The sequence below is a fragment of the Pteropus alecto genome, unplaced genomic scaffold (genome assembly GCF_000325575.1).
Source record: "Pteropus alecto unplaced genomic scaffold, ASM32557v1 scaffold11, whole genome shotgun sequence".
Taxonomy (NCBI): domain Eukaryota; kingdom Metazoa; phylum Chordata; class Mammalia; order Chiroptera; family Pteropodidae; genus Pteropus; species Pteropus alecto.
Window position 1 is genome coordinate 4,448,821 of NW_006431956.1, and position 10,128 is coordinate 4,458,948.

Consider the following 10,128-nt stretch of genomic DNA (forward strand, 5'->3'; position numbering starts at 1 on the left):
GGCAGGTGGACCCAGGGGGCCCGGGCCGCGCCTCTGTCCCTGCGCGCTTCGCTCTCCTGAGGTCACTTTCCAGGCAGTGCAGGCTCTTCTCGGGCGAGCGGAGTGGCCGCCTCTCTAAGGAATCGTGTTGCTCAGCCTTGCATTTCAGGAGCTCACTCTTCCCACTCCTTCCCTTCCCGGGATTGCTCGTGTAATTGCAATTGCCTTTCACTTTTCCGTAGCCTGTGGGGGAATGCTGAAAGGTCTTAGGAACAGCGGGGTCCCGGCGGTCTGGGGAATAAAGGGTACACTTTTAGGAGGGGCATCAGGTCCTTGGGTCTGGATGGGGCTCGTTAGGTGAAGTGTGCCTTCCGGGGGGCAGGAAGTAACACCCTAGCGGCCTGAAATAGTTAGCACACCTTCGACATACTTGCGGTTTACGCCCTCCCCTGTGGTAGGATTCTCATGTACAGTCTGGTGGCTTCTCCTGCCTCCATTTTAAGATGAGGGCAATATGGGGTGGGGGGAATGGGGACAGCGATGAACAGAGAGAGAAGCCAGAAACCTCTGTCCTGGGTTGAAGCCCCTGTGCATTGGAGTCATCCTTTGTAAGCTCTGTGCGGAGCGAATTTAAAATACCTTCTCTGCTGCTGCCACTTGGTCTCCGCTATTCTAACCTCGCTTTAGTAATTTTGTTCTTCCTCTGTTCTTGATCTCTTGGTTTTCCTGCCCAGGGCTCCTCTGTCTTTCTGTGGGTCTCACAGTTTCTTTTTCTTTGTATCTTCACGTTTCTGTCGGGCCTGTTATTTTGTTTCTCTATAGCCTTTCCCAAGAGCTCCCGCGAGCTCATTGTTTGCCTTGTACATTCACTTTTGCTGAGCACAGGAACGTCAGCACACACTTTGCTCTGCGCCTCTCCGTTGCCATCGAGGTGAAGGGGTAGGACTGAGTAATCATTAAAACGCTGGCACTGAGTGACATTCAGTGACACTAAGAAATGGGCCATCTCTTGTTCCCTGTCGCCGCCGAGGTCTTTTTGGACTTTCTGGAATGAACCTTTTAAGGAATTTAAAAGCCTAATTAATACTTATAAAGATGAACAGGCATACCTTCCGATTATGCTCGCAAGACTCTCGTTTTCTATCTCAAAACATATCGTGTAACAACGAGAGTGTTTTGAAAGGAACACATATGAAATTTTGTCACCACAAACTTCATCGTTGCATAACTTGCAAAATAGAAAATGAGATCTCTAAAACAGACAGATTAAAGACGTCACAAATTAGAGCACTGTTAAGAACCTGTATTGGTCATGTCCTAAATTGTTTACCTACATGTTTTCCAAATGGAGAACACTAGAATTTGGTTTTTGATCATTAACTCCCACAATATCCTACTGAGGAAAGAGAATATGATGCACTGGACTGAATTTATTAGCAAGTGTGGGTCCTCCCACCCTGTGGAATGGCATCCACAGAAAACTAGGCCAGAGGCAGTAAACTAGTGCTTCAGAGCAGACACTACAGTTCATTCTTGACTGGGAAAATGTGCCTCCAAATTTCAATTTATTTCAGCATTTTTCAAAATGATCTCTGATATAATATGAGTTCATTTATTATGATGCCTGATTACTCGCATTTTATCTTTGGATTACAAGTGTCTGACTTTAACCAAAAAGACCTTTCTCTCAATGAAGTGAGTACTTGGGCATGGCCTAGTTCTACGATTTTTTTCTCTTTCTCCAGTGTTCCTCTGAGCAATCTCTTATCAGCCTGTATTCGAGACTGTACATTTTGTTAACTTCATTCACTGGGTCTTATAGCTAACTTTATTAAAATAGTTTGCATAAGCCCAAGGTCTTGGAGGGGAAGGGAGGCTTGATAATGGAGCTTACTTTTTTTTTTTTTTTTGAGCCTGTGCCGTGTACCAAGTTCTATGTTAGGGGTTTCACATATGTTGTCTCATTTCGTTCTTACTGAAATCCTGAAAGTAGGCGGTATTAGTCACACTTTACAGATGAGGCTCAGAAAAAGTTAAAAATGTAGCTCAGTTTACCAAGCTGGTAAGAGGCAGAATAGAAATTTCAGCACGGTCCATCTGTCTTCATGTGCTGTACACCATCTTCCCTCTCTGGGAGATGAGACTGCAAACCAGCCTTGTTCTGCTCCATCTCAGGGTTGGGCCAGAGGCCTTCTCCTTTACCTAAGTGTTCCCCAAGTGAAAGGAAGGAATTTTGCCCTGAAAGAGCCGGGTTGATTTTTGTCTCTGTCTTTGTGTTTAGTCTTTATGCTCATGGGTTTAGATTGTACATCACTCCAAAACTCTTGGTGCCCTGGGATAGAAGTTACAGATGAAATCATTCAAATCTTACCTTTGGAAATATAGGTCAATTCCCATTACTGTGAACTCCAAGTCTCACATCAAATATTGCTTGAAGTACGTGGGCTGTCAGCCAAAGCTTGAAAGGGTTTTTGTTATACAGACATCTCTGTTGTAATGGTATTAGTTGTGATGGGATTTGAGCTGTATAATGACATTCCTCTCAGAGGATTATAGTCCTTAGGCTCTTACTTTGAGAGAGCAACAGCCACCACTTTTCTTTATACTGGACACCTGTGTGTGTCATATGTTATTTGCCTCTTCATGTAAAATGGGACCGCACGTTTACGTTGGTCCTGACTCTGCTGGCGGAATACAATCACCGTCTTTTCCCCAGAGTGATATCGGAGCCTCAGAAATTAGAGTTGTGGAGGCGTTCTCTAAACACGGTGTAAACGATCTAAGTAAGGCTTTGGAGTGGCCTTGATTCACTGCCTTACTGATGTCGACAGTTCCAAGGCAATTCACCTAATCCAGTTGAATCACATTTTTCCCCTCACTTTGCATCTGATGTTCTGTGTCATCTTTGAGGCGTCAAACTTTTGTTCCATTTTTTAAATCATCCCGTAAGAGTTAGAGCCTACGCTACCTGTTTCTCCTCCCTATAGATGGAGATATTGACCGTGCAGGCTCAGCAACTCTGGGATGCCTGGCTGAGTCAACTGCCTCACCTCCTAGGACTTGTGGAGAGGGTGTTTTATTCCGTGGTTGTTGGTCAAGTCTGTGGATGACGAGAAATAATACCACACAAGAGTTAAGAGTATGGCTTTTGAAGTCTAAATTTAATTTCTGGCTCAACCGCTCCTGGGCCTTGGCCTTGGCCTTGGGCACATTCCTTAATCACATCTGAACGGGGAGACCCTCCTCCTGGGGTTGCGGAGATGAAGTCATATGCTTTGCACAGAGCCGGAATAGGCTACCAGCTCGTGGTGGTGGTGGTGGTGGTTATTATTACAATTATTATCATCATCGCTGTCCCCAAGAACTTGAATCTAATAGGGACAGTGAGGCCAGTACACAGGTCACTATAACGTAAAAGAACATGAAATAAGTCTAAGTGAGAAAGAGATGAGCATATCTGAACTCTGGAGATTTGGGGGTGGGGGTGGTGTGTGAATAAGTCGTAGCTAGCAAGATAGGAAAAGGTGGCATCTTTATCAAATCTTGAAAAAAAATTAGGATTTCAGTAAGTAAAGACAGAGTTGAACATTACAAATGGATGAAGTGGCCTGATTCAGGTGCGGAGGTTAGAAGATGCAGGGCGACTTCTGGGAACCATGACTTCTCCCAGAGTTCAGAGGGAGTATGAAATCCATGAAATAAAATGGAAGAGAGGAAGTCACGATGTCTAGGAATATAGGCTCCACCCAGTTCTCAGAGAGCCTGAATTCTCAGGGTGAAATATTTGAATTTTATTTGTCAGACAACTGAGGGTCTGCGAGGGGGACTTTAGCAAGGGGAGAAGGGGCCGGGGGGCTGGTGCAGTGTGCCTCTAAAATGCATGGAACCTAAAGAGGGACAGTCTGTACAGAGGATGGAGAGGGAGGAATTGAGGGGCGCAGACATGAGTGCCGGGAGGAAGGAGACTCGGTAACTAAATGGGGACAGTGATGACTGGGAAGTTCAGGCATAACTGGGAGAAATGGGAAAGCAGTCGGCAACGGTGGGAACAAGGCAGGGGCCGAATATTTCATATTCAGTTCAGTTTTGACTCTGTTGAATCTGAGGTGCTGCTGCAGGAGAGCCAAGGGGGACACGGGCCTAGAAAAGCCACTGGACTCGGCGGTGGGAAGGACTGCAGAGCGTTTCAGAGGGGCGACGGCGGCCGGCGTTGGGGGAGGACTGTGAGGTTTGCGTGCGGGGCTGGGATCCGAGACCACCCTCTCTAGTGGTCTGGTCGTGAAAGAAGGGGCTTAGCTATAGCTTGTTTTTTAAACAAAAGGTGAGAAGGTAGAGCAAAAGGTGATAGCGAAAGCGTGAGGAAGACAGGAATCAGCGTCCTCGAAGAGACAGGAGCGTCTGAAGAGCTACGCGGCAGGGCACAGAGACGGGAGGAGGTGACGGCAGCAGAGCTCGTGCCAGTCTGATGGGGGGACCAGTCCCCAGGGCGGATGGCCCTGCTCTTCTCAGGAGCGCGTACGTTTCTGAGGTGGGCGGCGGAATCGAAACCTTAAGAACGGAAACGGTTTTAAATGACAGCGCCGGGAATTCTGACGAGGGGAAGAAAGGCCGGCGGGGCACACTTAGACCGTGGCGATGTAGAGTGGGCCCTGCGGTTTGGTTCTGTGACTGTCCATCGGGGGTGAGCAGAGAAACGGAATCGTGGGGAACCTGAAGCTAGAGATGACTAAGACAGATGTGGCGGAAGGTCAGGAAGGGCACTGAGTGCACTAGAGCGTTCTCAGAGGCCTAAGGTAGGGAAGCTGATGAAGGCAAAAGGTAACCCCTGGTCTGGAAAAGAAGGAAGGATCGAGAGGTTGGAGGTAGTGATTGGGTCGCTGGAGGTATGGACAGCAGGTTCAGCGAGACCAAGCTCAGAACCACCAACTGGTAGGTAAATTCCCTGCCTTGGATCATTCCTCTCTTGATATTTCAGTTTTAATCGGAATTATAAGCCCAGACCTTAGCACCCCGAAAAACCTTACTCTGATGAATGCTAGTTACACCTTTTTAAGCTCAACCAGTTGGGCATTGTTAATCTGATTTTACAAGCGGGGACATTGAGGAGCCTGTGCGAAGTGATTAGAACAAAATCATTTGGCATTCGAGACTGGACGGTAAAATGAACGCTCGGTCCTTAACCTGTTGCCTCATCGATCCCACTTTACCCTCTCTCTTTGGCGACTCCTCAGCCAGAGAAGAACTAGAAATGGGAAGTGGCTTGTGTTGACTCTCACTGCGTGCCACAGACTTGAAGAACAAAACTTCCTTTTTTCGTGAAATGTGCTCAGAGGTCATGGCGTAACCGCGGTGCAGCTGCAGCCCTCCCAGTGCCCAGAGTTTTCTGGGTGGAACAAAGATTCAGTTCAAGGCTCCTCTGGGAAGGGTTATTAACTTTAAATTTCAAAAAAAAAAAAAAGCAGCTATTTTGGTGGTTCTCATGCTGTAACCATTTCACGTTCTTGTTGGTCAGGCTCATTTAGGGCGACGCCGGGGACTGGACAGCTGCTCGCCTTGGGTAATTCGATCCTCACCCCACCTCCACTGAGCTTAGAGCATGACAGAATATGAGTTGCTTCTTTCCATCTTAAAACCTTTACTTCAGCCTTCAAGAATCCATTAATAAAATCTGAGTGTGCCCTAATCTCTCCCCCAGTTCAGAACAATGGGAAAGCTTGTGGAGAACGAGGTGAGATGCTGGGAACGAGCAGGCAGAGGCCACGAGCAGAAGGGAGAAAGGCTCCGAAGCCTGATTTTACTCGTTTCAGAACTGGGCAGGGCAGCCCTGTGTCCAGAAGATTCTTTTGTGCTGTGGTAGACTGAGAGCAGGCCCCGGAGGTCAGGAGACACATAAATTCATTGTCACAAGCTGGTTTAGAGAACGCGCCTCTATTTTTCGTGCCTTACGGTGGCAATAATACCTATCTCAGCGTCGTTTTACATGTTCAGTGGGAGAACAGGTCCGAATGCTGCTGGTCTAGAGTTGATAATCTCATAAACTTTATTATTCCTTAAAATGCGGAAGGTTTGTAAAGCGCAACTTTGACCTTTTAATTAGCGGAATCTTGTTGGAGGACTGTGGTGGGGGCAGAGAGGTTCATTTTCGACATTCGTGCCTTTTCTTTTTTCCTAAAAGAACTCTTGTCAGAAACTTACCCTTAAGTAATAGAAATGGACTTGGAGCCAGTTTTTTTTTTTCCAGCGATGTCATCTCGGCATCAGTAATTGAGAAAGAACTTAAAATGTAGGAAATGGGCCAATTTTACATTCAATGCACACGAATAGGGGATCGGATTTCTGCCCTAATTTTCTTGAAAACTAAGGTTGCTGCCCTAGATGTTCTGGGACAGCCCCAGTTTTGACAGTGCTGCCTCAATGGCCTACAGGAAGGATGCCTGCATCCTGAATTAACTTTATGTTCACTACAGTCACTGTGTAACTTACTGGGCCATCCTTTCTTTGCCGTCCAAGGTAAACATAAAACGCAGTCACGATTTTTATATCCGTGTAGGCAGAGATCCTTATCACAGGCTCGGGAGAGATGGAGTCATTCATTATATCTTATGGTTGTATTAAAAGACTTAACAATTCCTTTTTCTTTTCTTTTTTTTTTTCCAAAATGGAGGTTTTAATTATTTTGACTTACACATACCACACCCGTAGAACTGATTGAGATAAATGACAGAAATGTTAAATAATCCTCTTTTAGGTTAAAGGAAACCGGACTTTCTCCCTATAACTTGTCAGGCACAGAGCTGAATTTCTGTTGCTGATATCAAAGGGCGGCTTCTCGCCTGGCAGATAATGTCTCTTCTGGGCGTATTTTGATTCTTACAACTCTGGAGAAAAAAGGAGGAAGATACAGAGGACACACCGAGAGAGCCAAAATCAAAGAATGAAAGAAACGACTTAAGGCCGCTTCTAACCGTTTTGTTTTCTTCTGTCCGGGAGACATCAACTGGTCCCCAGTCGCCTTGTCCCCGGTAGATCTGCATTTCTGGAATTAAAGTATCAAAAGAATAAAGAAAACAGGCTCTGGACAAAAGGAGGTCAGACTTCTTGGTAGAAATTTAACGTGAAAAATAAACCCCGGGCTTTGTGGCTTATGTCTGTTGGAATTCCTCCAACCCATATTAATAGGTTGACTGAAAGAGCTAAGTCTAGGGGATCCCACAGTGTGCATTTTCCACTGGCGCATCGATAGCTGGCCTGCCTAGAGGTCTTAGTCGCCTTCTGACCCGCATCCAGTGAGCTTGCCCCACGTTGAAGACACTCCGCCCTCAGTTACAGAAGGGTACCGCTCTGGGGTACCATCCTGTGGGTCATTATGGAACCAGTCTTTGGAAATGAGTGGTCCCATTTTCTCGCCAGAAAGAGAAGTGTTTTCCGTGGGCGATGCCGTCAGCTACTCTGCCACACGGAGGCATTGCCTGGGAACTGGCCTAGCGTGACCTGCCGTCCCTTACTTCTACTCCACAGGCCCCAGACCGTCAGGCAGTCAAGTTGCAAGGTTTACATTCTCCCTTCTTCAGGTGTTGCCTCTAATTAAAATTTAAAATCAACCCTAGCTGAGTTACACTTTAGAAGTGTTCAGAATATTAGCATTAAAAATATAAATGAAATCATTACATACCTTTCGAAGAAGTTCATGATCTGTAATAATCCCAACCATAGTAAAGGATGCAATGCCGCCAGGACACTTAGTGCCGTTGTTCTTATCTCGTGTTCGTGGATTCTGAAAAGACTGAATTTGTATCCTTGGACATATGGCCCCCCAGATGCTTACAAGATTTAGCCTTGACTTCTTAGGTTCTTTGTTCCTTGTCCAAATTCCACAGGTCCTCAGACCATCCATTCTCATGTTTTGTTTTCCAATATTGGCCCAAACCTCTCACTCAGATCCACTCTCTCTCCAGTCAGACATGTGTGGGTCACACTCTACCACCACGAATAAATGCAGACCGATCATCGTGATCTTCAAAACCATTGCAAGTGAAAAGGGGATGAAAAAAGAATTGGTCAAATGGGAAAAAGCAGAAACTAAGCTAAAATAATATGATTTAGAAACAGATTGATACAGGCTTGTAGGCTCCGGTAGTAGAAATGATGGACGATAGTACGTTGGCTTTCAGGACAGTTGGTCAAGAGAATTGAAAATGTTCTGACCCATACTGTGAAATTCAGTGGAAAATCAGTTAGACATTAGGTATCACGCTAGAGAAATTTGCAGCGAACTAGACCAATCAAATGTATTAAAGAGTCAGGTTCTTCACATGCATGAGGATATTTTCAAGGCTGCATTGGTGAGCACATGTGATGGAGAAAGGAACCCACAAAAAAGGCATATGTGGAATGATGGATTGTGATGCACTTGGATTTCACAGGGCCTCTTTTTTGCTGAGTCACGTAGACAGACACATAGGTAGCAAACAAAAAAGGCAGGTTTTGCTGTAAATGGGAAAGGGAGCTCGTTAGCCGAATGTGGGCAGGTTATAATGGTAAGAAGCTAATGGGTCTAGGAGAATGGGGATGACGATTGAAACCCTGCAGGAATTGGTATTAGGATCAATATTTCCCACTCTCTATGTAAATGACCGAGAAAGATGTCCCTGATCCAGTATTCACGTTCTGGCATTAATTCAAATTGGAGAAACCAAATTGGAAAAATACACTCTTGACAGTGATCAGTTTGAAACATAAAGGAATGTAACTTCTCAATTTCCATTAGAGGACCATAAATTGGAATTCAAGAAATAAATTAAAAGATCGAAAGAGATTATCCACTCATCACACTCCTTAAATGACCCAGAATCTGATCATTATAAAATATATTGAGATATATTAGGCCTCTGCAGGACAAGTTCACAGCCTAACCTGCGTGCGGATCAAGACCCATCTCTTCAGAGACATCTTCACTGTTGTCTCTGGTCATAGTGTCTTGCCGCCTAAGTCCATGAAATACTGCTTCTTTGTTGCCTTTTTAGTTTAAGATGAAAAAAATAAAAAATGCTTCCCAAATTTTTATAGTTTGGTGGAAACCGTATCCTAGACATGTAGAGAGACATGATCGTAAGGAGGGTGAGGTGCATAAGAAACGAGGCGTCTGGCAAACTAATGGTCAAAATGGCCCCCACATGGTGAATGTGACAAATGAAGAGAGCAGACACCAAGTGTCAAAGAACAGGTAATTCGCCACTTATCACAGAGCGCTTTTCACTCCTATGTAGGCCACCATGCCCAGAGTTATGAGACATTATTGAAGACATATCAAGGCGACGGAGGCGTTCTAAGGGAGAGCAGCGTGAATCTCAAAAGGTCCAGGAAGGTGAGCCTAGATGGAGAGGTCCCAGAGGTTAACTTAAAAGGCTTGAGAGCCTTGAGTGGCAAGAATGAAAAGGGGTAAAAGGCTGTGGCTAAACATAAAAAGAGGGATTGTGCTCTCCAAAAAAAAAAAAAAGTTAGAAGAAAAAACGATTGAAGTTTTGAAGATGCTAAAGTGCAGCGAGGCTATAGATAGGTAAGCTCTTTCAATTAAGGCTGAACCCCAGGATTCTGCTGCTTACGCTTAAACGGTTGGAGTGACAGGCAAAGTATAGAGTTTGAGCGAAACTTTTACACAGAGCAGGTGGTGAACTTAGAGAATGTGAAAGTTGAGGAGATGGTGGCAGACAGCTAACTCTCAGTCTCCAAGAGTGGACCTCAGGCCAGCACTCCGATGAGACTTAATTCCTGGCTCTTCTTCTGTGACAGGGATTCGGGGAGCTTAGGGCAGCCTCGAAAGCCCTGGGTCCCATTTATTGTTGAACTTAATGTGGAACAGAAAAGGTGAAAGACGTGACCCAGAAAGCTGACAGAGTGTTTACCAAAGTACCAGTCCTGTGGCAGTAAATATTTATCGGCGCCTACTGTGTGCGGGACGTGGCGCTTAGTGCTGAGACTATAAAGGTGAACAAGCCATGTTCGGTGCCCTAAAAGGAGAGAGGGAATTTTATGGCGTGAAAGAGAGGACTGCCATGAGTCCTTTAGAAACGTAGAGCCAGCTTCAGGCTAGTGTTGTCCGTTTTGCGCGTGCGTACATGCGTGCGTACAGTTTCTGTTTTGGAAAAGACA

At 45.5% G+C, this 10,128-nt stretch overlaps 1 protein-coding gene across 3 annotated transcripts in view; it reads left to right on the plus strand.

Moving 5' to 3' along the window:
• LOC112475630 (CUGBP Elav-like family member 2) overlaps positions 1-10,128 on the plus strand; it is a 404,363-nt gene that overhangs the window by 328,584 nt on the left and 65,651 nt on the right. The window lies entirely within an intron of this gene.